Source organism: Sorex fumeus, unplaced genomic scaffold (genome assembly GCF_029834395.1).
Source record: "Sorex fumeus unplaced genomic scaffold, SorFum_2.1 ptg000030l, whole genome shotgun sequence".
Lineage (NCBI taxonomy): Eukaryota > Metazoa > Chordata > Mammalia > Eulipotyphla > Soricidae > Sorex > Sorex fumeus.
This window is the reverse complement of record NW_026606087.1, coordinates 17,939,089-17,963,409: the sequence shown is the minus strand read 5'-3', so window position 1 is coordinate 17,963,409 and position 24,321 is coordinate 17,939,089. Positions and strand designations below refer to the sequence as shown.

General features: G+C 43.9%; 1 protein-coding gene across 2 annotated transcripts in view; it reads left to right on the top strand.

Moving 5' to 3' along the window:
• The first annotated feature begins 2,409 nt into the window (after positions 1-2,409).
• FAM168A (family with sequence similarity 168 member A) overlaps positions 2,410-24,321 on the top strand; it is a 173,690-nt gene continuing 151,778 nt past the window's right edge. For both annotated transcript variants that reach the window (XM_056115888.1, XM_056115887.1), the window contains exon 1: positions 2,410-2,553. The gene's annotated coding sequence lies outside the window, so the exon portion shown is untranslated. The remainder of the gene's footprint in view (positions 2,554-24,321) is intronic.

The following is a 24,321-nucleotide window of genomic DNA, read 5'->3' as shown; positions in this document are numbered from 1 at the left end:
TATCCCAGAGCCCAGGAAAAATAATTCAGCATGTTCTTTTGAAAACTTTAAGAAAATCAAACCAATGATTGGTTACCAGAAAGAAAACGGGGGAGAAGGGACAGTAAATTAGTAGAGGGTTTAGTTGTATGGCGAGGGAAAGAATGAACTTTTAGTGGTGAATCTATCTTTCTTTTTGTTGTTGTTTTTGTCCACCCCTGGAAATACTCAGGGCTTACTCCTGCATCTGTGCTTAGGGATTACTCCTAAGCAGTGTTCAGGATACTCTATGGAGTCCCAGGGATTGAATCAGGGTCAGCCGCATGCAAGGTGAGTATCCTACCCGCTGTACTATCCAACTGATCTCTTACTGGTAAATGTAGTTTATATAGATGTTGATTTGCGGGGGCTGGGGGTGCTCTGGAAACAATATGGGGTGCTGGGATTGAACCTGGGTTGGCTGCACACAAGGCAAGTGCCCTACCCATTATTGCTCTGGTCCCCATCTGTTGATTATTAATGATGCCCTCTGAGAAGAATTATGTCATAAGATAATTTTACTTCAATTGAAATATTTATTTATTCTGTTGATAGATGGTTTGTGTAAAGAGAACCTTGTTGACCCTTTACAATAATTATCTTTCCTCCTCATCCCCCACAAAGTCGTCTCTGGCTCTTAAACACTGCTGCAAGAATTGATATAAAGAAAATCTGTTGTTATAATCTGTTCTGTGGAAAGCAGGTTTTTGGTTTACGTTTCAAGAATGAGTAGAAAAAAGAGATTATGAATATGGACAGACAAGAAGGAAAATTTTTGGAGGCAATAAAATTTGAGAATTTGAGAAAACGTTCTCTATTTAGTGTTTTTACAAATTGCAACTGACTACCATTATTTGTTTTAGTAGTGGAACTGTTAACAAAAAACCAGACGGACTTGGGGTACCTCTGAGGGCAACAGGAAGCCTTGGAAAGTTTCAGACAGCAAAAAAGAGGTTGCTGGAGTTGGAAATTCTATATGTATTAAAATGTCATAGCTTAAAAATAAACTACTTTTAAACAATTCAGACAAAATGAAAATAAATACTTGAAATCTAACATCCTTTTCTTCAAGATTATTAAATTATTGGTAACATCTCAAATCTATTTATAGCGTCAGAAAAAAACTGGACCATTGTAAACACGCTAGTCTGTAATCAATTTTATTTCCTCTGGAGAATAAATTGTGAATAGATGTCAATAAATCTATCATAATTTTAAATGGTTGCTTAGTGCTGCATCGTTTGTGTATATAATTTGCTTAACCAGCCTTTTGATGAAAACTTATGCGTCGCCCCTCTCCCCCGCAGCAATCACAACCTCATATAATAACCTCGTGCACTCATTTTGTCCAGATTGTTCTTTTTGGTGCTACATGTTCAACCCAGGGTTTCATCTGCGACAGCCCGAGCTCTACCAACTGAGCTATGTCCCAGGCCTTGTTGCTCTACTTAAGGTAAACTCTAAAATAAAGACAAAAGTAACGCAGTTGCGTTAAGAAAAAGGTCCGTTTTCCATTTGGATTCAGATTGCCAAATCAACCTCAGATTCGCGGCCACCATTTGCTGCAGCAGTTCTGGCCGAGCCGGCGGCCAAGAGGATGAAAAAGAGAGTCGACGCACAGGTAATCTATCCCAGCTCATTCAGGCCTGTCCTCGGTGGGCTGGCATAGCCCTTCCCGTATTCCTCTTTCACGTCTCTTTCTTAATATGGAGGAAGAGCTGAGGACTGCAGAACTGCATCTCCCAGCGTTTTTGCAGTGTACTCCCTGGGAACTGTAGTACCCGCTGTGAGAAGGGGCCGGAAGAAGGGCGGGAGGTTGCGGGGCATGCTGGGAAATGTAGTCCACGGGGGGCGGCGACGGAGGAGTCGCGGGGTGGGGGGGCCGCCTCACACGCGCGCGCGCGCGCCTAAAGCGACGGCAGCCGGGCCTTTCCCACACCGCCGCTTAGGCGTGGTGCCGCGGGGCAACCCCGCTTTCCAAACACGCCGTCCTCGAAAGTGCGAGGAGCCGCCGGCCGCGGGCTGGCTTTATCCCATTGTCCGCGGCCGGAGAGGGCGCGGCCCGCCGGCGTCGCGCGGGTGGCGGGAGGCGCAGGCCGCGCGCGCGGGCCGGAGCGAGGCACGCCGGGAGTTGTAGTCCGGGCGCGCCGAGGCGGCGGGACGTGTCGCGGCGCCGCGCCGGCTCCTCCTTCCCCGCCCTTCTCAGCGGTCCCCCGCCCCCTCCCTCCGCCCCCTCCTCCTCCTCCCCGGGCCGCAGCCGGGCGTCCCCTCCCCCCACCGTCGGGCTGCTCGGCGGCGACTGCAGAGAATTCGGAGCCGAGGCGCTGAGGAGGAGCAGCAGCAGGAGGAGGAGGAGGAGGAGGAGGAGGAGAGGAGGAGGAGGAGGAGGAGGAGGCTCCCCGTCTCTGCGCGCCATCCGCCGCCGCCTTCCCGGACGCGGGCGAGGGAGCGAGAGCGTCGCTGCTCGCAGCCTCGGGAGGAGACAAGGGCATCGCCGCCTCAGCCGCCGCCGTTCTCGCCTGCAGCGGCTCGCTGGTGAGGAGAGACCCCCCCCCCCCCGCGCCTTCTCCCCAGCTCCCGGGGTCCGCGCCCCCGCGAGCCTGGGCCGGTGGTCCCGGGGAGAATGGGAGCGGGGCCCGCGGAGCCCCCCGCGCGGGCTGGGGGAAGGGGCTGAGGTCGCGCTGGAACGGCGGGCTCCGGGCGAGACTAGTCCGGGAGCGGGGTGGGCTGAGGGTGGGACCCCGGCAGGTTTGGGGGGTGGGTGGGTGGGGGGGCCGCGCCGAGGGAAGGCGACTTTCCGCGGAGAATGGCCCACCTGGGTCGGGCGCGAGGCGGGGCGGGGGCGGGGGTCGGGGTGGGATTGGGGATGGTTCCCGAGGGGGCTGGCTCTCCAGGGGGGAGGGGTCTGAATGAGGAGGGGGCGCGGGGGTCGTCCGGCGGAGCGGTTGACAGCTTGGGATCCGGGCCGGGGTGCGGGGTGGGAGGAGGCTTTCGGCAGCGAGGGGGGCTGCGGGTCGCACCCGGGTGGGGGCAGTGGGAGACGGGGCGCACCGAGGCCAGGCTGGGCGGTTGGTCGGGGCGCGGGGCTGAGACCCCCCGCTCGGAGCGGGCACCCGCCGCGCCCCAGGGCTGGTGGAATTTGTGGAGACTTCGGGCACGGCAGGGGCGAGGAGTGCCGAGGAGGTGGCATTCGGGGCTCTCCTGCAGAGTGCTCAGCGAGGTTGGATGGACGCTGATGGGCGTGTGGGGACCGGGCGGCTGGGGGTGACCGGGAAGGCCCAAATGGACGGACCGAGATGGAAATTGGGGGTGGCGGGGGCACAGTGTGCTGGGATGGGGGGGGGGGCGGGGGAATCGCAGAACTCCTGGAAGGGGCGTCCTTCGAGAGCGCCCTGCTGGAGCAGAGGGCACAGAAGACATCCTTGGGCTGGACGCACTGAAAGAATAGCGACGGTCGCTGAGCAGGGTTGGGGCTTGGCGTCCTCACGGTCCTTGGCCAAGGTGGCGGGGTGGGGGGGGTGGGGGGGCGGTGAGGAAGGAATGTCTGAGATGAGCTGGTAGAACTGGAGCGGTGGTTGCTGGTGGTGAGGTCACAGGGGAAGGAGGAGGAAGGAGACCCCTGGAGTTTGGTAGGGATGGCAGCAGCGGGGATGCGGGGATGCAGAGGGGCCCGGGAGCCGGGGCTGAAAAAGGGGACTTGGATGATTCTGGGGAGGAAGTATTGGAAGGACGTGCAAGAGACTCCAGACGGCTCGGACTTCGATGATGAGCGGCTGGGGAGGCCGGGATGGGGGCAGGGTTACTAGCCAGAGGGGACCCGACGGAGGGAAGAGACCGCGCAACATTACAGACTTGTTCATTTCTCGTGTTAGTTTCCTTTATTTGAGTGTCCCGAGGAAGAAAAATCCTCCCGAAGGGGAAAGTTGGGAGGGGCTGCAGTTAATTACAGAGGAGGAACATCTTCTGTAATCCATGGAACCTGAAAACAAAAGTTGAGGGGTAAAAACACCCTCTCCCAAACTAAAGGCGGAGAAGACTGGAATGAGATCACTTGCTTTACATATGATGTCTCTGACTTCTCTCTGCCCGCCCCACTCGTGTGTTGAAAAATTAGCCCTGGAATTTGGAATGTAATAGATTTGAAACGCTGTAGATAGTAAAGGAAGCGTTTTTTGCTTTGGAACTGATGAATTGGACTGAAAAGATATGAGATTGAATGTATTTCCTAGTCAGGCAACATGCATAGACACAGAAAGAGCTTAGGCCTTTTTTTTCTTCCTCTTAAAATTGATTGCTTGAAGACTCCATTTATTGGTGTCCTGGTTTGCAAGGCAATTAGGCCCATCATTGTATTGCAGGCTAATAATCCTGAGATGAATCTTGGCACTCGGCTTTATGTAAACAGAGAGAAGACAGGAAATATGGAAATGTCATAAATATTCATAGTGAGATGGATTGGTATTGATGGCGTTTTTCATTTGATTCTTTCTTGACACTACATGATAAGATTTGAAATAATCGGACTTATTTCTGTATACTGAATATTCTTTTCAAGGTATACAGGTAGAATTATATCAGGTGTGGATAGGTAAAGTGTGTAAAAAAATTTAAAATACCGTTTTTTTAGATGATGGTGTTGATACAGGCACATTGCATTACTAGAAAAAACAATGGTCTCCAACTGGGGAATATAGCTCAGCGATAGAGCACTTGCATTGCATGTGTGAGGTCCTGGGTTTGCTCCCCAGAAAAAAACAAAAACAAAACACTGAAGATAATTATCTCCATCTATTCATCAGGAATTTTATTTAAAGACACATGCTCATTCTTTTGGTGATGCTGGATGGAAGGTGGAGGGGGCTGTGCATGGAGGAATCATCTTTAGGGAAATAATTTTCTGGACTTAATTGCATTAACTATGATAAGTTAAACATCAAGTGGCTGTTGATTAGGGCTCAGGCAGAAAAAAAGAGGAGTGATGTAAAGAGGATAAAATTGGCACCAATGGGATAGAAATAATTATTTTTATATTTTAGAGTTCAGTTCAGAAGCCATTTTCTTTGGCTTTTCCAGTTGAGCACATTAAAACACTCAGTATTTAGGACCCTTTTTTTAAATGTGTGTATGGGGTAGTTTCAAAATGGGCTGATACAGTAGTGATATGATAGTACAGCAGGCGCTAGGCGTTTGTCTAGCATGTGACCTGTCTGATGCCTTTGATCCCCAGTACCCAATATGGTCCCTCGAGCCTGCCAGGAGTGATCCCTGAGCTTAGAGCCAGAGTAAGCCCTGAGCACCTTTGGGTGTACCCCCAAAACAAAAAAACAAAACAAATAATGGACTGATGATGAAAGGTTGAGCTTATTCTTAGAATTGAAAGTGTTTTGTTGCAAGAAATCTTGCTGGGGACTGGAGAGACAGTACAGTGGACAGGGTGCTTGCCTTGCATGCAACCGCTCCAGGTTCAATCCCCAGTATCCCCTATCCAGCATCCCATATAGTTCTCCGAGCACTACCAAGAATATTCATTCCTGAGTGCAGAGCCAGGAGTAAGCCCTGAGCATTGCCAGGTGTGGGCCAGATACAGAACAAACAAAACAAATTTTCAGAATATTTTTGGCCCCCAAACAAAACAAAGCAAAATGAATTTCAGGCTGTAACTGGGGAGGCTGGGCTGGTAGGTTGGTGGGAGGAATCCTGAGGACATTGGTGGAAGGAGGGGAACATTGGTAGTGGGATTGATACTGTAACATTTCATGCCTGAAATAACTATTAGGAGCAACTTTGTAAATCATGGTGTCTTAATAAAAGTTAAAAAAAAAGAGAAAGAAATCCTTTGATTTGAAGAGTTTAGGTTTGAGTTGTTACTTGTAATTTGATGAGAGTGTAATCTAACTAATGTAAGAATTTCTCCATATAGCTTTTCTCAGGGGTCCAGACATTACTTTTGTGGATCTGCAGGTTTGATTTAGAAGGTGGGTTGTTTATATTAAAGTTGTAACTTTTGAAAACTCAAAGTGAAAAATAGCTTGATGGGTTTTCTTCCTCCACACATGTGGTCATCTGGGTAGTAGAAGTGTGTGTAAAGTATTTTTTGAGTACTTCTGTGTCATTTGATTCTTCAGGTACATTGGTGAGAAGGAGAAAGCAGATGGATGTATTGATGGACAGGCATTTGAGTAAACTGAATAGACTACAAATTAAGGGGTCAGAAGTTAGGGTTCAAATTCGCTTTTCATCATTTGATAGCTGAATAATTTCAGTAAAGATATTTGAACCTTTCAAACTTAGTAGTAATGATTGTATAACATTGTGGAAGTAACTTCACTGAATTTTGCACTTAAATTTGGTAAAAATGAAAAAAAGTTTATATTTTATTAGTGGGACAACAAATTGCTTTATATTGTGAAATAAGCTTATAGTCTGAAAACTGAATACATATTTGGAATATTTGTTCAGTATTTGTTTACATTTTGCTTGTGAAATGCCAGGGGAAGTAAATATGAACAAGAACTGTCATTAAAGAACTTTCAGTGTGTGGGAGAGAAATAGACAATTGAAATATAGTGAGAAAAGTGAGACTAAACTATTGTGGGTTGAGAGTGTGGGTTCTGGTAACTCGGGAGATAACTTAAAGGGCTGGAGTGCATGTTTTAAATGCAGGAGCCTTGGGTTTGATTCTTGGCATGCCATAGTATATAGCTGAATATAGCTCAGACCCCCTCAAAAAGAAAGTGTAGATTCTGAAATCTGTCCTCCATTTTCTCCTAGTGGTATCACCCAGGGCATAGTGAGCATAAAAGTGGGCATAAAAGAACTTTTTGAAGGTCATTTGAAGAGTAAATATGGTGATATACACAAAGCTTGAGCTGTGTATTATAGTGACTCATTTAAAACATTAGTTGGGGGGTTGGAGCAATAGTCGAGCAAGTAGGGTACTTGCCTTGCACTAGACTCACCTGGATTCAATCCCTGGCATCCCATATCGTTCCCTGAGCACCTTCAGAAGAAATTTCTGAGTGCAGAGCCAAGAGTAACCGCTGAACATTGCCAGGTGTGGCCCCAAAACAAAAACAAAACATTGGGGCCAGGGAAATAACTCAAAGGGTGGAACTTTTGCCAGGTTAGTACAAGACCCTGGTTTTGATCCCTACAACTTCCCCTCCCCATGCGCCCCTAGATGTAGCCCTGGTGGCTTCCATGCACCGCCTGAGTGGTGGCTCCTAGCATCACTGACCTGCATTGTCAGCTGAGCATGTCAGACCTGGCACCATGGGCCTAGTTTCATTGGTACCCCAGGATCTTTGTATTGTTGGGGAAACCCTCCCCAGAAGAAGAAAAAGCACTGTTGTTGCCATTTACCCTGGGCAGCCCTATATAAATTGCTCTGCTTTATTTATTTGGTTCACACCCGACAATGCTCAGGGGTTATTCCTGGCTCTGCAAGCAGGAATTACTTCAGGTGGTACTTGGGGGACCATATGAGACACCAGGGATCGAACTCTGGTTGCCCATGTGCAGGGCAAGTGTCCTACCCACTGTACTATCTCCCTAACCCCCTGTTTCTTTTAGCTTTTGACTTCTATTTCATTATTTTTGTGGTTTCAGAGAGCGAATCCACAACCATGTCACATGCAAGGGATATGCTTTACTGCTAAGCCATAGTGCCAGCCCTTTCCAAGACCTTTATTCCACTATTAATATATACTCATGGTTGAAATTACAAATGACAGAAAAATCAAAAATGACAAAATTATTGTTTGTAATCTCTTTTACCAATAGCACTTCTACTTACATGTATTGTTTAGTATATGTCTGCATATTTGTACTTGAAAATATGTGGGAAGACTGTAGATGGCAAGAGGCAACCAGTTTGCAATTACAGATGATTGATTATTCAGATGTGGCCCATCTGTTTTTGAACTTTTATCTCATTGGCTGTTTGTTACTTACTAGCTACTAATTCTTTTTTTGAGCAGTTTAGAGCTTCATGTCATTTTGGGAAGTCACTCTTAACTTCTCTGGTCAGATTTTTGGTACATCTTTCTTTTTTGCAGAAAGACAAACTATGTCACTGGTCCTCACCTAATTGTACAGGATGGTATGTCATCTGATGTACATAGAAAATTGTGAATAGACTCAAGGCCAGAACACATGTTTTTGAATACAGGGCCCTGAGTTTGGCATGGTTATGGTCCACTCACTCAGCACCAGTGGGAGCAACCCCCAAGCACTGAAGTGGGAGTAGCCTCAGCAACCTAAAAACTGAGAATTTTTTGTCTGGGGCCAAGGCAGTAGTAGTACAGCGGGTAAGGTGTTTGCCTTGCATGTGGCTGACCCGGGTTCAATTGCTGGCATCCAATATAGTCCTCTGAACACTGCCAGGAGTAACCCCTGAGCATTTCCACGTATGACCCAAACAGCAAAAAACAAATAAGTTTTTGCCTAAGATTTGAAATGCTACTTCATTAACAATCTGTTGGATCTTCAGATAAACTTTACTAATTTGTTAAATAGGACACAAATGAGACAACAAATGTGAGATACTTTTTCAACTGTAAAGGATCACATAAATTTTTTTTGGTTGTTTTCTTGCCTCCGATTTACAAAACTAAAAACAGGGTATCCCATGCAAGGATAAAAATTTTTATGTTGGAGTAGGAGCAATAGTGCAACAGATGTAGGGTATTTTTGCCTTGCATGCAGCCAACTGGGGTTCAGTCCCCGGCACCATATACGGTCCCTCCAGCCCCACCAGGGATGCTGAGTGCTGAGCCAGGAGTAAGCCCTGTGCACCACTGGATGTAGCCTCAAAAAAAAGAAAGAAAAAGAAAAGTCTCCTTATATTTGCTTTAGGAACACGTGCAAGTTATTTTATTTTCCCTTGAAACGTGGAGATTATTGGATATTGTGGGAAAGAAAGAGAAGGAGCTAAACAGGATTTTTTCTCTTCGAATTTATGAGACTTGGCACCACATTAACTTTGCTGGCTAGCTCAAAATGAGATAATTAAGTAAATTTTATTGAAGTGGAAAATGCAGTATGTAATATTTGTTCTTTATTATCTTGACAAATACTTTTATTTCCCTCTCAGTTTTGTTTTGTTTTTTAACCTTTAACTTATTACAGAGACTGAGTGGCAAAGTGAGCCGAATTATTTGTACACATGTAAAAGGGAGCTAACACCCCATTGTTGGGCTGTTTTATGGATTAAAATCAGATAAGAAGAACAAAGAACTTGGAACACTGCACATATGTAGTTGGTGCTTAGTGTGATAGCTGCCAATCATTTTTTTTTTCACTAATGAATTGTTTACCGCTAATTTTTCCTTCAGATTATTCTTTTGTTATTCAGTATTGTCCTGGGCTGCATCTCCCTTCACTCACTTTGTACTTGCAGTATAAATTTCTTTTTATGTTGTCACAAATAAAGCAGAACAAAGAACATAAAACTACAACTGCAACACATTTCAAGGCCAAGATGCTAGTAATCTTGGGCATGACAGATATATCTGAGACACTTTATCTGTTCAGGGGTATCTCCTGAGTAATTACTAGATGCTGTGAGGGAGTGCTAGGAGTATGGGATACAAGAATTAGAATTCTGGGGAAAAAAAAGTAAGGTGGAATTCATGCACAATTCAATCAAATCAGTGGCTGAATAAATAGCAGTACTCCTACATAAAAAAAAAAGAATTAGAATTCTGTTCTCTTGCTTTTTTTTGGGGGGAGGGGGGAGGTTGGGGACTACTCTCTGACTTGTGCTCAGGGGCCATTCTTGGGAATGTTCTGGGACCATGAAGTGCTGATTGAGCCCTGGCCTACATGCAAAACATGTGCTCAGCCTGTTAGCTAGCTCTCTAGCTAAAAATTCCATTCTCATATGGGGCTTATAGTCAGTGATAATACAGACTTGTCCCGTGAACTGTAGCATAGCAGGGTAAATGCTACTGTGGAGACATGGACAATGGCATGGGGAGGATGGAGGATGGAAGGCTCTGATCTGCCTGGCAGAGCAGGAAAGAGAGAGATGCTAATATTTGAACCTGGGTCTGACTCACATTGAGTTTGAGGATTCAGGTTGAGAAAGGTTCATGATGTCAACCACACGATCTTTCTTGATTGTTACTTTCTAGTGTTCTTGTGGGGGTTAGTTTTAAAGACTTCTCTCGCCTGTGTATCTATGGAAAAACCGAGTAAGCAAAATATGTTGTACTTTTGCTTCTATTTTTTCCCCATGAGCTGTGTACCATCTACCTGGAATATCCCTTTCTAATAAATTCCTTAATCTTTACTTTGTCCATAAATCATCTATTAGTCTGTACTAGTGAACATATTTCAGGAGTTTTTGCTCTTCTTGGTTGTTTAGCAGGAACAAATTTCTGAAAGCTACTGAAACTAGCTGATGTTTAAGAGATCTTTATTGTCTGTGCTTTCTCAGTATATAATATTCCTTAGAGTTATCTCAACTGACTAGATTTTTTTGTTTGTCTTTTCTTTTTGGGCCAACCTAGTGGTGTTTGGGGGCAACTCCTCGTTTGGTATTCTGGAAAGTTTAAAAATTCATCCCATCAATTCTTTTAAATTTCTAAATATCCCTGTTATTTAGATAATGTCACAGAGTTTATTATTAGATTTTCCCATGGCAACAAATAGTGACCAGACCTTAGTGGGCACTCTCTGTGGTGGAAATCTGCACACCATAGCTCTCATGGCTTAGATAACCTATGATGTCCTCTGAAAGCTGGTACACTCTTTAAGCACTGACTTAAGTTATCCAACTAAAAATGAACGGAACTAGGAAGATAACTCAAAGCACTGAAGTACATGCTTTGTATGTAGAAACCCCAGGTTGTATCCCTGACAGCTCATGGACCTTCCATCCTTGCTGTGAGCACCAAGACAGGAGGAGCCCTCTTCCACTGCTGGTGGGTCCCAGAACCAGAAAAAAAAAACGAGAAAAGAGAAAGAAAAGAGGAGTCAGAGAGGCAGTACAGCGGGTAGGGTGCTTGCTTTGCACATGGCCAACTCAGGTTTGATTTTTGGCATTCCATATGTTTCCCCCAGCACCATTAGAATTAATTCTTTTCTTTCTTTCTTTTTTTTTTTTTTGGCTTTTTGGATCACACCCGGCGATGCACAGGGGTTACTCCTGGCTCTGCACTCAGGAGTTACTCCTGGCGGTGCTCAGGGCACCATATGGGATGCTGGGAATTGAAACCGGTTGGTCGCGTGCAAGGCAAACGCCCTACCTGCTGTGCTATCTCTCCAGCCCCTAGAATTAATTCTTAAGTGCAGAGCCAGGAGTAACCCCTGAGCATCGCTGGATGTGACCCAAAACAAACAAACAAAAGTGGTCTTCCTAGGTTAACAAATAATTAAGGACAAATGATTAAAAGAATTAAGGATACACAAATAACAGAGACTATGTTTGGAAATAGACTGGCATGTAGAAAAGAGTACTCGGTTTTTAGAGACAAAAGAAACTGTGTTAATTGCCACCATAGTCACTTAATGACTGGTGGTCCTGAACACCTACGTTTTTCTAGGTGTAAAACAAAATAGTTAAGGCCATCCTATAGGGCAGCTGTGAATTTGAATAAAATAGGGCCAGAGCACTGGTACCATGGGTTGGGTGTTTGTCTTTCTTTCATGCAGCCGACCCAGTTTTGATCCCCAGAACCACATATGGTCCCCTGAGACTGCCAGGAGTGATCTCCGAGTGCAGACAGAGCCAGCCCTGAGTGAGCTCTGTGCACCACAGGTGCCCCCAACCCCCATAACATAAAAAAAGAAGAATGCAGCTCAGTATAGGCACAAATTAAATGTTGATTCTTCTCTCTCCAGAACTAAGGTTCCAGGTAATATAAGAATTCTGACATGATAGCATAACAGTAATAGTATGGGCTAGAAGAGAGCACGAGGGTTAAGGGCTTGCTTTGTATGCAGCTGAACCTCAGTTTGATCCCTGGCACTGCGTGATCCCCTGAGCATTGCCAGGAGTGACTCCCAAGTGCAAGAGTAGCCATCAAGCATGTGTGTGGCCTAATCACCCCCTCCCCCCTCCCGTACCCCATCCCCCTCAAAAAATACTAGTATGACTTGTTTGGCCTTTCTTTCTCCATTCTCCTCTGCCAATCACTGTGAAAACCAAAGTCATTAAACAAGATTATTTGGCTATGACTTCATCTGCATCTTTTTCTGCTGCCAAATGCTCCAGGTTAACGATAAGAAACCCAAACACACTAAGAGAACCACTTTTATGTACAGCTATGCTTTTATGCATAGTTCTCTAAAAGCTATGTTGTTACCTTTCCCCTTGCCACAAGTGATAAGTAGTAAGCATCAAGCTCAATGATTTTTTTTTTACATTAATGAAGTTGTGAAGCTGTTTAACTCTTAAATGTATTGGTTTTACTGAAACAATCTTGTAAAGCAAAGATTTACTAATATCACCTATTCATCCAATAAGAAACAGTGAAAACTTGAAACATAATCATACTAGTAGAAGTATACAATATTGTATTGACTCAAGGCATTGATGGCACAGTGTTACTGCATCTCCATTGCCATACCAAAAGGAAAATAAAAGCTAGTTTCAGTTTCACTAGTCAGTGTTCTTAATGAAGCCACAAAATTAATTTTATTACATCTTAATTCTTAACCACTTTTTTTCATGTGTGTGAAATGGGAAGTATGCTAAAAGCATTTCTGCTGCCTATCAAATACAAGAATTGTTTCCAGGAAAAGCAAGAAAGCACTTATGCAATTGAATTGCAAGGTGAACTAACTGCTTTTTTCATGAAGCGCCATTTTCACTCTGGAAGAATGACTGGCAGACAAACAATGATTATTCAGACTTGAATGTTTGGCAGACCTTTTTTTGAAAATGAACAATGTAAGATTGTCACTTCAAGGAAAACAACTGTCAGTATTTGTTGTCAGTGATAAAATTTGAGCTTTCAAGTGGAAATTAGAAAAGACTTGTCTGATGTGATTGGTGGTGATATTAACAAACATGATTTTTGACATTGTATAATAGATTATGTCAACATTTAGAAGATCCGCATAAGTTAGTAAACTACTTTCTAAATGACCAGTACATGATGCTACAGCATCATGCATGAGTAGATCCAATCAAAGTACAAAACTCTTCATTTTTTGGGTTCCACAAGACAATGGACCTTTTTTATTTGTATGGTTTTGGTTTTGGTTTAGGGCCACCTGGCAGTACTCAGGCGTTACTCCTGGTGGTGCGCAGGGGGATCATATGCTAGAGATGCTGGGGATCAAACCCATGTTGGTGGCCTGCAAGGCAAGTGTCTTGTCCACTGTATTCTCTCTAGCCCCAAGGCAGTGGGACTTGAAGAAACAAAGTCTTTGAGCTGGAGAGATCTTGCAGTGGACTGAGTACATGCTTTGCATATAGGAGGCCTTGATTTGGTGTGTAGGAGGCCCCAGCACTGCCCGCTACCCTGGGCACCACAGTGAATGACCCTGCTAGGTGTGGCCCCCAAAGAAACAGAAGTAAAAAGAAGGTATTTGCCAGGTTTTGTTGTAATTTCAAAAAGAACTTTTGCAGTTTTCTATTATTTTTCAGGGGGCCACACTCATATTCCTGACTCTGTGCTTTGGAGTGACAGAGGATGTGACAATTTCTCAAAGAGCAATTAAACCAGTCCTCAGACCAGGGATGTAACTCATGGGGCTGGAATACATGCTTTGCATGCTGGAGCCCAGGGTTGATCTCTGGCATTGCCCACAGGGAGTTACCCTGTGCTCTGAGCCAGGAGTAGCCTGCCCCTGAGTACTGCTGGGGGTGGTACCAACACAAACAAATGGGGAAGTAAAAAAGGACCGGATAGATAGTACAGGGTTAAGGAGCTTGTCTAACATCCTACCAACCCTAGTTCCAATCCCTGGCACCACATATGGTCCCATGAACACCACCAGGGGTCACTTCTGAGCACAGAGCCAGGAGTAGCCCCTGAGCACTGCCATGTATGGCCCCATACCCCTTCCTGCCAAAAAAGGAACAGTCCTCCCTTTTCTAGCCCCATGTTTATATGGGCCAGGATTATATTTATATATTACAAATGGAACAACTGATTGCAGCAGATTGAATAGAAGTAATCATGTAAACTGTGAGATCAATTTGGAAATAGATATAATATTATTTCTATAGCTTGGGTAATAAAGTTATTTTCATAAAAATACACAAGAACATAAATATTCCCTGGCACCTTTCATTCTCCTGCTCCCCCCGAAACCCTGACAAAGGAATCTCATAAATGAGTGCAGAAAGCCAAGTCATACTTGAGCAGAGTTTGGAAATAGGGTAAATCGGTTTTGGAAGATTGTTGGTTACTGTGAAAGAAGGGGTAATACTCCCTTTCTTGAGTGCTGGTTATATTTTTGTATACTTTTCTCTACGTATGGTTTATATATGCCCCATAACAACTTCTTTGTCATACAACACCCAAATGCACACTTGTATTATGAGCACTGCTTGGTGTGGGTGGGGGGAGCTTGTCTTTTTTTTTTTTTTTAAGCTTTTGCTCTGCATATGTGAGGACTGGGGATTGATTCTTGTTTTGTTTAGTTTTTTGGGCCACACCTGGTAGTGCTCAGGGCTTACACCTTCTCTGTGCTCAGCAATCACGCCTGACAGGACTTGGGGGACCAATGGGATGCAGCTATAGAATCCAGGTCAGCCTAGTGCAAGGCAAGTGCCCTACCTGCTCTACTATCTTGCTGGCCCCATGATTCTTGGCACCACAGAATTAACAGAAGGTAAATAACAGCTCCTCACATGATTCTAATACATAGCCAAGATAGTACTGGTCTATGCAGATTGGAAAATTACTAATCTCAGAGTTTAAATGTATTATGTTATATTATTATTGCAACGTTGGAGATCTACTATAGGGCCTCACATGTGTGAGGCATGCCCTCTACACTGAGCTCCATACCCTGCTGATAGACTTTCCTCCTCCCTCTTCTCTCCTCTTCCTCCTCCTCCTCCCCTTGATGCATTGCTCAAGGTAACTTCTGGCAGTGCTCAGGGTACCATGTGTTGCTGGGGATTGACTCCAAATGGAAATAGCACACAAGCCCTTTGAGCTATTGCCCCAGCCCCTAAAATGAGGATTTTTTTGGCGGGGGGAGGGGGTTTTGGACCACACTGGGCAGTGCTCAAGGCTTACTCTTCGACTCCACTCAGGGATTACTCCTGGCAGTGCTTGAGGACCATATGGGGTGTCAGGGATCTAACCTGGGTCGATTGCATGCAAGGTAAGTGCTGTACTGGCTGTACTATTTCCCGCCCCCCCTCTTCCCAAACCAAGGAATTTTTTATATGGCACACAGAAAAAACTACAAGGACTTTAAGGTGCTAGAGAGATAGTACAAAGGTTAAGGTGCTTGCTTTGTATACAGCTGACTCTCGGTTGATCCTGGGTACTGCCTATGGGTACTGCCTAAGCACTGAGTCAGGAGTGAACTCTGAGCATTACCAGGTGTGCATCTCTCTCCTGCCTCCCCCCACCCCCCCCAAAAAAAAACCCAGAAAACAAGCCAAAACCAAAACAAAGCCCAAAATACAAGGACTTTCAAGCAAGGAAGATCAGATTTTAAATAAATTTCTTTTACTAGCTATGTGATCAAATGTAACCACTTAATTTCTGTAGACCTCTGTTCCTTCAGTTTCCTCTTTTGTAGAATAGTCACAAAACCTTATGTAGTGTAAATTTGAGGACCAAATTACGTGAGGGAATAAAAGTAATAGCACAAGGTTTTAGAATATCTACCTTCTGGGGGCTGGAGTGATAGCACAGCGGGTAGGGCGTTCGCCTTACAAGCGGCCAACATGGCCGACCCGAGTTCGATTCCTCCGCCCCTCTCGGCGAGCCCGGCAAGCTACCGAGAGTATTCGATATGCCAGACACAGTAACAACAAAGTCTCCAATGGAGACGTTACTGGGCCCGCTCGAGCAAATCGAAGATCAACGGGAGGGCCTTTACCTTTTACCTTTACCTTCCGGGGGCCGGAGCAGTAGCGCAACAGGTAGGTAGTTTGTCTTGTAAGCATCCCACCTGGATTCGCTCTCTGCCATCCCATATGGTCCCTGAGCACCACCAGGAGTAATTCCTAAGTGCAGAGTCAGGAGTAACCCCTGAGCATTATTGGTGTGGCCCCCAAACAAAACAAAACATGCCTAGAGTACCTGCTTTCCAAGTGTGTGGTCATGAGTTCAAGTCCCCTATGCCTCACAGACGACAAGCACACTCTTGGCAGCTCTGCTCTATAGCATGTGGGTGAATACTGTAGAAACCCTGGACAGCACCAGAACCTCTACTTGTGTGTCTCAGCCAAGAGTGTGACCTGTGAAAAAGCACATATGCAAGCGCCGCGACTAAAGAGCAGAAACCTAGGAGAGCACTATAGCCAGTGTGAGCACGACAACCCCGTGTATTCCCCCTGATGAGCACTCCAGTATGTGAGCATTACAGCAGGTATTTATGTAACCTTCTTGTCATAGTAGCAGCCATGAAGGGAAGGGCAGGGAGTAAATGCAATTTAAAATAATTTCTATTAGAAGAGATAGCATTTACTGTCTTGCCTACCACAGATACTTAGTTAGGTTCCTTTTACCTTTCCATAGTTGTTCCATGTTCTAAGACTTGAGACAAGTTGTTCATTTGAGTCTTTAGTTCTTCATCCTTAAAATAAAAATAACTTGTATGGGGGCTGGAGTTATAGTACAGCGGGCAGGGCGTTTGCCTTATACTCAGCCAACCTGGGTTCGATTCCCAGCATCCCATATGGTCCCCTGAGCACCGCTAGGAGTAATTCCTGAGCGCAGAGCCAGGAGTAGCCCGTGACCCCAAAAAAGCAAAAAACAAAAAAAGTATAATCAATATACTACAGATAAAATAAAAGAGCATTATCTATATTTGCAATATAAGAACTGTCATTATACACTGGGACTTTTTCCTGCCACTTAAGAATGTAAGAATAGAGCCTCTGTAATTCTCCTACGGAGAATTACAAAACAGGTTAGAAACTATCAAGGTTGTAGAACTTGATGATCAGAAAGCAAACCAAAATCATAGTCTCAAAGTAATTAGAAATTGAAGTTCACTGTGAAAAAAATATTTCAGTCCAAGAATCCTTCAGACGTTGGTATCTAAGAAAACAACGCAGGTGGGGGGGGCGGGGAGGGGTGTGTGTGTGTGTGTGTGTGTGTGTAACTAAAGCTAAATGGCAGAGATCATGTCATGATTTGCATCATGAGCTTGACCTAACACCCACTCTCGAAAAGAAAAAAGACGTAATCTGGAACATCATAACAGTAGGCATAGTCTCAAAGGACCCAGACTTTTTCTCACAGAAGGGAGGTTGGGGGGGGGTTGTTTTGGAGTTTTATAATCCAACGTGTTCTCGGCATGTCTTCAACAGAGATCAGTGGTCCACTTAAAAATATATATTAATCTTTTAAGATAAACAGAATAGTTTAACAGAAAAGTCTGTACAGTTGTTTTTTTGTACTAAAAATACTCATCATTGCCCAAGGAACTAAACTTGATAACAAATAAATGCATGATACATGAGTTTGCATTAGTCTTTCCTTGCTCAGATGTCTACTACTTCCAGTTTACTTTCTTTTGTTGGTTGCCGCCAACTCGGGTACATAGAACCTAGGGCTTCATACATATGTGGCATATACTCTGTTTCTAAAAAACTTTTTTTGTGGGTGCCAGCTTCACACAAGTGAGCCACATTCTGCCGCTGAGCCACATCCTGACTCTAAGATCTTTTGTACAGAGACATTTGCCAGCCCCCCCCCCCCCCTCCCGTCTTGATGCTCAGGGCTCCCTCTGGCTGTAATCAGGGAGTGATGTGCTATGCTGGGGATTGGGAATCCAATTAGGGTCTTCTGTTAAGCCCATTTTTCTATCTTTCCTGCCCAGTTTTTACTTTTTAGTCTTATACTATACATCCTCCTCTTCCTCAAGTTATATTGATTCAATAAGTTCTAAATTCCATTCTAAATAAATACATATAGAAAACTCATTACTACCTTACTCCTCCTTAAAATATGGGGCCAGGGAGATAGTTCAAAGGACTATCAGTGATTGGTAATTTTGAAACAGTGTGATTCAGAAACCAATAGATCACTGCTTGCAAAGCAACCTCCTCCAAGAGCTAAGACTAAACCTGACCCAAAGGAACATATAGTTCATTGTCAGCAGATGGAAACAGTTTTTTGTATAACAGGTAAGTACTAGAATGGAGATCCTCTTGGGAACAGAGTGGGGCACTGAAGACAGTCTTAAGGTTTCTGAAAAGTCTCTTAGGGAAGATAACAACTAAGAGGGTTGAATGAAAAGAAAAGAACATCAAAGGTGTGAAACTGCAAGGTTTCTAGAGAAACTGCACCCTGCTCAGCATGACCAATGATGGGAGATCAGACAGGAGTAGTACATGAACAGGCCAAAGAAGACCTTAGTCCATGGTAAGGAGCATTTGACCTTCGGCCCAGTAAGGATATATATTTTTAACTTTTAAAAATGTTTATTTGAAATGAATGACCAATAAAGAGACTTAATCAGTGGAATGATTGCACACATACAGGATGCTGAGCTGAGGACAGGTTTAGTAGGTGGGTGATGCAAAAACCAGATAGCATGTATGAGGTCCTGGCTTCGATGTTTGGCACCACAAAACAAAACAAAAACAGGAAACTATTGCACTTAAACAGGTGAGATTAGAGTCTAAACTAAGGTGGTAATAGTAAGAAAGGAGAGATGAATTCCAGACTTGTATAAAGAGGACTTATTTTGGCTTTCTAGGGAGCAAAATAGTCTAATGTCACAGATTTTTATCTTCAAGGACTGACTAGGTAACAGTGCTATTAGGACAGGACCATAGCAAGAGATGATCTGGTCTTTTTGTGAGATAAGGGGTACAGAAAGGGGCAGGTAAGGGACTGGAGAGATTGTACATCAGGTAAGGTGCTTACCTTGCATTGAATTACCCGATTGATCCCTGATATCCTGTATAGTTCCATGAGCACCATCAGTAATCCCTTAGTGCAGAGCCAGGAGTAACACCTGAGCATCTTCATGTGTGGTACCAACACCAAAAAACAAAACAGATTAGATGATATAGATGGGGGAAATGAGTTCTGTTTTGGGGTGGTTGAATTTGAGAATCATCAAAATGAGTGCATGTGGGTGATTTGTAACCAGGAAGATATGTACTCTCAATAAAGCTGTGCATTGAAGGTAGAGCTTAGAGTCATATGCACATAAAAAGCAGTTAAAGCCTATTAACTGCTGAAGGCAAAAAATTTTTCCAGGGGGGCCGGGGAGTGTGCACACTTGACTGTGGTGAGAATTTGCTTCTGGCTCTGTTCTCAGGGATCATTCTAGATGGGCTTGGGGGATCATTTGTGGTGCTGGGGATTGAACCCTGGTCAGCCACATGTAAGGCAAGTGCCTTACCCGTTGTATTGTCTTTCCAATCCCTGACAGAAAGAATCTTAGAAAATCTAGTCAGAGCCAGGAGAGATGGCTCGGAGGGCTGGAGTGCAGGAAGCCTGGATTTGTATCAGGAACATGATCCTCTTTGCTTGGACAATTTCATAGATTATTAGTTATTATTCAGAAGTAGGTAACTACATGTTTGACCCTTGCTTTCCAAATCTTACTAGCTGTGTTGAGATATTGGCAAGTTGCTTCACTTTTCTCGGCCTCATTTTTCCAGTCCTTGAAAAAGGAAAGACAATATTAATTGTACATAATTTTAAGGTAATTGTGAGGATTGGATTAGATAATTCATATAAAGATGTCCCTACATACTTATTCTATATTATGATAATGGTGGTTATTCTTACTATCCTAGGATGAACTGTGGAATTGTATTTTTAGTTTTAAAAAGTATGAGATTTAATATAACTCTCATCATATGAAAAGAGAAACACTTTTGGTGTTTAAAGCATTATTTTTTGTTTGTTTGTGTTTTGGACCAGTTCTGGGGCCTACTTCCAGCCTTGTGCTCTGATGTCACTCACAGCAGTGCTTGGGAGACTCTCTGGTGCTTGGGATCAAACTCGGGTTGGCCACATGCAAGACATGAGCCTTAACCCCTATACTATCTCTCCTGCCATTAGCGCATTTTGCATTTTGTTTTTGTTTTGGGTTGGGATGCTCAGGGCTCTTAGCTCTTGCTCAGGGATAACTCCTGGGTATGCTCAGGAAATCTTATGTGGTGCTGGGGATTCTGGCTTGGCCGCCTGCAAGACTGTAAAACAAGTGCCTTAATCCCTATGCTATCTCTTCCCATGTGGAAGGGGGTGGGGCACAGGGGAGGGGGGTGCCCCCAGCTTTTTATTTAAACAAGTTTAGTCACCTTCTTAATTCCCTTTCCAGCATATTCATTGTTTGCTTTCCTCCCAGCTTGCTTATCTTGCTGCTGCTAATGGTGAAAGTGTATATTACATTGTGTTCACTGTTCCCTGGAGGTGACAAGACTTTAATTAATTTATTTTTGAGGTGCTGGGGATTGAACTGGGCCCCCACACATTCAGGGGAAGACCTTTCCAGATCCATGTCTCTAGTTTCAGTCTCTTGCACACACTACTCTGGGCCGTGGCATAGCTTTGTAACTTATTATTTTTTTCTTTTGCCACATCTGGCAATACTCAGAGCCTAATGTGGGTTAGTGCTTGGGGAACCATAATGGTGTTCAGGATTGAACCTGGGACTCCTGCACGCAAAGCAAATGCTTTAGGTCTTTGAGCTATATCCATGGCCCCTCTCTTTGTAAACTGGTGATGCTTAGGGCTTACTCCTGTACTCCTGGCTCTGCTTTCAGGGATCACTTCTAATGAGGCTCAGGGGACAACATCAGGTTTGAACCCTGCTTGACTTTGTGCAAGGCAGACTATACTCTGGCTCCTCTTTGTAACTCTTAATTGATCTCACCCTATTTGGTCTTGAAAACTGATAAAATTTTCTTTTTTTAAAAGTTGTTGTTGGGGACTGGAACAATAGCACAGCGGGTAGGGCGTTTGCCTTGCACGCGGCAAATCCGGGTTCAATTTCCAGCATCCCATATGGTCCCCTGAGCACCGCCAGGGGTAATTCCTGAGCGCAGAGCCAGGAGTAACCCCTGTGCATTGCCGGGTGTGACCCAAAAAGCAAAAAAAAACAAAAGTTGTTGTTTTTGCAATGCTGGGGGATCAAGCCCAGGTATCATGCATTCAAGGTTTACCATTGAGCCATATTCCTGGGCCATGGATTTCCTTCTTTTTTATTTTTATTTTTTGGTGGTGGTAGAGGGAGGGTGAGATCACACCAAGTGGTAATCAGAAATCACTCTTGGTGAGCTTGGGAGACCATATGTAGTACTGGGGTTCTCTCTGGGGTTGATTGTGTGTAAGGCACTATTTCTTCAGCTCCAGGAAATTACTTTTCATAGAAAGCTTTCCTTGCATTTTGAGGATGGGACTCGGTGTCCCATGTCTGGGTTGCCATGGTTGTAATTATTTATTATTTGTTGGTCTGCAGAAGTCAGGGATTGTTTCTGATTATCCTCTTATTCTCAGCAGCTCATCTTGGGACCTTGTACAGAGTAAGCCACATTAAAGGTTTGTTTAGTGAATCTGTGGTTCCAGACTGATCATCAGGAGCTGTAATTTCCCAACTCATTGTAGATATTTCATATAGTTCTAGGCTTAAGTTATAGTAGAATGACTTTTCTGTTGTGGCTGTGGCTTTTTTTTTTTTTAATTTTTACTAGTGAGACACCATGAAGTACAGTTGTAGACTTACAAATTTTCAAATTTTTGTGCTTGAGTTTCAATTATACAACGATCAAATATCCATCCCTCCACCAGTGCCCATTTCCCACCACCACGGATCCCAGTATCCCTTCCCCCACCATCCCACCCTGCTATGGCTTTTTTCCTCCAAACCTTCCTCATGTTTTCTCCATTCTCCTACTACGGTTCTAATCCAGCTTTTCTCTCTTCTTTGCCCATTTCTAGTGGAGCTGAGTATGCAGTAGATACGTGGATATTCAGAGAGAACTTGATTAATGACAGATACTGTGTTCTTTGGGCTGGAGCGATAGCACAGTGGGTAAGGCGTTTGCCTTGCATGTGGCTGACATGGCCAACCTGAGTTCAATCCCTCTGTCCCTTTTGGAGAGCCTGGCAAGCTACCGAGAGTATCTCACCCACATGGCAAAGCCTGGCAAGCTCCCTGTGATGTATTCGATATGCCAAAAACAGTAACAACAAGTCTCACAATTTGTGAGATATCACTGGTGCCTGCTCGAGCAAATCGATAAACAACGGGAGGACAGTGCTACAATGCTCCAGTGCTACTGTGGTCTTTGGAATTAATGAAGAGCATGTTTGTAAGTGGAGAAGCTGGAACCTTAGGGCTGTTGTTCTCTTGGTTCTTTTCAGTTTTAACTTTTTAATTTTTTGTTTTGGGGCCATACCTGGCAATACTCAGGCCATACTCCTGGTTCTGTGCTCAGGGATCACTCCTGGTGAGACTCAGGGGTGTCCGGGATTGAACCTGGGTTGACGGTATGCAAGGCAAATGCCCCACCCAGTCAGTACATTATTGCTTTGGCCCCTCAATTTTAACTTTCATATAACATAAAATGAATGGTTTTGTTTGTTTTTGGACCATACCTGGCAGTGCTCAGGACTTAATTTTGGCTCTGCACTCAGGGGTTACTCCTGGAGGAACACTGGAGGACCATAGTGGTAGTGGGGATCAAACCCGGGTCAACCACATGTAAGGCAAATACCCTGCCCACTATACTATCTCTCCAGCCCCATAAAATGAATATTACAAGAGAAAAATTTTTATCATTTTTCTAATTGTGCATTTTATTTTTTGAATGGAAATTTAGACAGTGATGATGTGACTGAGATTTTAAGAAAAGTGGGGTTTTTATTAATTTAGTAGTTTCTGACCTTGGTAGATAAGTGATTTAAATTGTGGTTTCTCAAAATATTTCACCAGCTAGAGTCTGAGAGGAAAGTAAAAATAACCATTGATGCATACATTTAGTTAACACGAGTATCAGACTGTGCTAGGTAGGTTCTAGTGATAACATAGAGTTGCATGCGATCGCTGTCTCAAAGGTGTGCCCAAGTGCAAGGGAAAAGTTAAATTACAGCTTAGACTTAATAGATGCACTGAAATAAGGAGAAAGGTGGAACAGTGGTAATACATTTTTCATCGAAGAGTTCTTGAAGTAGTAGACAATTGCATTTATTTCTGAAAGTAGACTGGTTCTTATGTGTGGATGATTCTGGATCTAGAACCAGAAGACTTGGTTTTAAACACCACTCACTTGCCATCAGATTTAGGGCAATATGTTTAAGTACTCTGAATTGCTGTTTTCTTCTTTGTAAACTAAGGGTTAATCATGTCTTTATTTACCTTTGAAGGTTGTTGTGAAGATTTAATACATGTGCAGGAACCCCATAAATGTGTTATAAAATATATTGTGCTTTCTATTTTTAATTTATTTGTTAATAGTATTTTGAAAATTGATATTTTTTACCCAAATCAGATATAACTGAGAAAATATTGAGTATATAAAGGTGTAGCTCTCTTTTATAAATTGTTACTACTTAAGCATTATGTTTAGAGCAAAAAGTTTTAAGCCCAGAATTAATGAAACTTTGGATATGTGCTTTGGTTACATAAGTTACTATTAAAGATGCTTGAAGAGTGGTTTTTGAAACAATTTTGAGTGTTATTCTGAGAGGCATGGGTTGACCATAATTTGAACAAAAAAAATGCAGTATTTCTCAACCCTTTTCTGACTGTGACCCCCATCCCATCTTGTACCCTTACTGTACCCCATCCCAACCCCCCACCGGTGGCTTATATGTGGTCCCCATTTATGCAGTTTTTACCTATGGCCCCTTGGAATAGCCTGAGAACTCGTGGGGGCTACATAGCCTCCACTCAAGAAATGCTGGTTTAGTAAGGTGTTCAAAGCTCAAAAAAGCTTTTCTGTCACCTAGACCATGTGTATCATCCCACTGAATGGAATTTCAGTGTATTTGAAACAGGAAGCGTTTAGATTCAAACAGCTTGAGGCCCTGGAGGGCTTTTGGTACTCCTTTCTTCCCACTTCCATGCTCAGTGTTCCACATGCTATTAATTATGAACAGATGTTCTTCATAAATAAGCAAAGGACTCCACTGCAGATATTTTTGAGTTCTTTATGCCTGTGTTTAGGTTTGGCATTGTGGTAAA